Below are 2500 nucleotides of genomic sequence, written 5' to 3'. Positions count from 1 at the left end.
TGGCGGCGGCGGCAGCGGGTGTCGGGCGGTGGCGGCGCGGGGCGCCATCGAGGGGTGGGGAGCTACTCCCGCCGATCCCCTGCGGTGGCGTGTCCGTCGCGACCGGCCGCGCTCGCCGTCGTCGGCGTCCCGCCGCGCTTGCCCGCGCGCGGGGGCCACCCGTGCCGGGCCGGGGAAGGGGCGCCCTGCCCCCCCCCTCTCTGCGGCCCGGTCTCGGCGGAGAGGCCGCGGCGCGCGATCGGCCGCGGGGGGCCGACCCCGCTGGCCTCTGCGATGCGGGGCGACGCCGGCAGAGGGCGCGCGCTCTCTGCCTTACCTACCTCAGCTGCGGGGTTGCGGCCGCCGGGGCCCGCCGCGCTCTCTCGCTCTTTCTCCTTAGCCGCCGCCGCGGGCTCGCGGGCGGCGCCGCGTCAGGCGCGACCGCGCGCCTCTCGCCTCGACGGCCTTGTCGCCTCGAACCGCACCGCGGCGGCGCCGGCCGCCGGCCACCCCTGACTCGGAGCGCTGTCCCCGCCCGTTGGGGCGCAGCGCTCGGCCGGCTCCTCCATCGCCGGAGGTCCGGCGGGCGCGGGCGACCCCGTGCCGAGCGGCGGCGTCGCCGCTCGGCGAGTGTCCCCGCCCCCCCCGGGGGGGGGGACGGTCGGCCGCGAGGCGCCCGCCTTCACCGGCGGCCGTCCCGGCCCGGGCCCCGCCCGTCCGCTTCCCCGTCGCCCTTCCCGGCCGCGTGTGGGCCAAAAAAAAGGGGAGGCGTGCGGGGCGGCCGCGGGGGCGCTTCCCCGTCCGGTCCCCGAGTGGAAACGAGGGGAGCGGGCGGTGCCCCCCGGCTCAGCCGCCGTACGCCTGCCCGCTGGGCGCGTGCTCGCGGAAGGGCAGCTCGGCGGTGCGAAGCGGCGGCGGTCCCGGGAGTGCGGCCGCGGGTGGCGGAGGGGTTTTGCCGAGCGGCAGACCTCGGGCGCTCCGCGATGCCGGCTCGGGTCTCGGCGGCGTCCCGCCTCCGGCGCCGGTGGCGGAGCGCGGCCCGCCGGGCGTTCGCCTTCCGGCGGGCAAGCGGTCCCGCGCCAGGGGTTGCGCCGGCGGAACGGTCCCGCCGCCGCGTGGCGTTTCGGGCGACGTTCAGGGGCCGCTGGCGGGAGAGCCGGCCCCCGCGTTTTGGCGCGGCGGCGTTCCGCGAGTCGGCGGAGCGGTGAAAAGGAGAAGCCAGGGAGTGAGCCGGGAGCGGCGGGGGCCGGCGGTCGCGCCCCCCGGCCCGCGAACGCGTAGTCGTCCCGTGATCGAGAGGCCGGGCGGGCCACCGTGCCCCCCGCGGTCCGGCGCGTTGCCGCACAAGCCCCTCCGCGCGGAGGTCGGGCCGAGCCCGGGCGCCTGGGCCGCCTCCGAAGGACGGCACGCGAGGCGGCGTCTCCCCTCGCGGGGGGAGGCGGTCGGGGGCGCGGGCCCCTCCGCCTTTCTTTGGCCGACCTTCGGAGCGTTGCGCGGGGTTTCTCTTTTTTGCCCCGCGCTTTCTCCTCCTCCTCCTCCGTTTGTGTGTGCTCGTACGGTCGAAGCGGGGCGCGCGGGGGCGCGCGCGTCCCTGCAGAAACAGAAAAGGGGCCGCTTCACGCGAGCGGTCCCGAAAGCCAGACAACTCTTAGCGGTGGATCACTCGGCTCGTGCGTCGATGAAGAACGCAGCTAGCTGCGAGAATTAATGTGAATTGCAGGACACATTGATCATCGACACTTCGAACGCACTTGCGGCCCCGGGTTCCTCCCGGGGCTACGCCTGTCTGAGCGTCGCTTGACGATCAATCGCCGTCCGGGGGGGCCACCCCGGCGGCGCGGCTGGGGTTGCCTCGCAGGCCCGTTGCCCGCGGTCGACGTCGACGTCGTCGTCGTCGTCGCCGCGCAGGGCCTTCGTCCCCCTAAATGCAGACTCGGGGAGCGCTCCGTAGCTCCCCGCTCCCGGAACGAGCCGCTGGGGCGGAGCTCGTCCTTGCCGGGGCCGTGCCGCGGTGCGGTGGCGGTGGCCGGGGAGAGCGAGAGTCGGCGTCGAAGACGCCGCCGTGGGCCGTGCGAGAGAGACGAGAGAGCGAGAGGGCCGAGAGGGAGGCGAGGCGCGGGCCTCGCCCCCGGGCTCTCCCCCCCGTGCGGGCGGCTGTCTGCGGGTGGGTACCGCGGGGGTACCGTGCCGTGCTGCCGCGCGCGCGCGAGGCCGAGAGCGCCGGGGACGGGGGTGCGACCCCCTCCTCCTTCCCGCGAAGCCCTCCCCTCCTCTCTCTGTCGCCGTCGCGTTTCTCTCTCTCCCCGCTTGAGGTCGCCGCTTTTCCCGCCCGGCTGGCCGGTTCCCCCCCGTCAGGGCCGTCTCTGCCGCTCTCCTCTTCGGTTCTCGTCTCCGGGATGGGAGTCTCCGTTTCCCTCGTTCCCCCCCCCCCCCGTGTGTCTCCTCGCCTTTTCTCTGCCGCCCACCCCCCCCCACCCCCCGGCGCGCGGGCGCCGGGCGGGGCGCGGGGGAAAGGGAGAAG

At 76.8% G+C, this 2500-nt stretch overlaps 1 non-coding gene across 1 annotated transcript; it reads left to right on the top strand.

Moving 5' to 3' along the window:
- Nucleotides 1-1622: 1622 nt before the first annotated feature.
- LOC148218500 (5.8S ribosomal RNA) lies at nt 1623-1775 on the top strand. The gene has a single exon (XR_015800333.1). It is a non-coding gene; the product is annotated as a 5.8S ribosomal RNA (ribosomal RNA).
- The last annotated feature ends 725 nt before the right edge of the window (nt 1776-2500 follow it).

This window comes from Sturnus vulgaris, unplaced genomic scaffold, assembly GCF_052056855.1.
Source record: "Sturnus vulgaris isolate bStuVul1 unplaced genomic scaffold, bStuVul1.hap1 Scaffold_182, whole genome shotgun sequence".
Classification (NCBI taxonomy): Eukaryota; Metazoa; Chordata; class Aves; order Passeriformes; family Sturnidae; genus Sturnus; species Sturnus vulgaris.
Note: the sequence above shows the minus strand (reverse complement) of the source record. Positions and strands in the feature narration are given on the sequence as shown.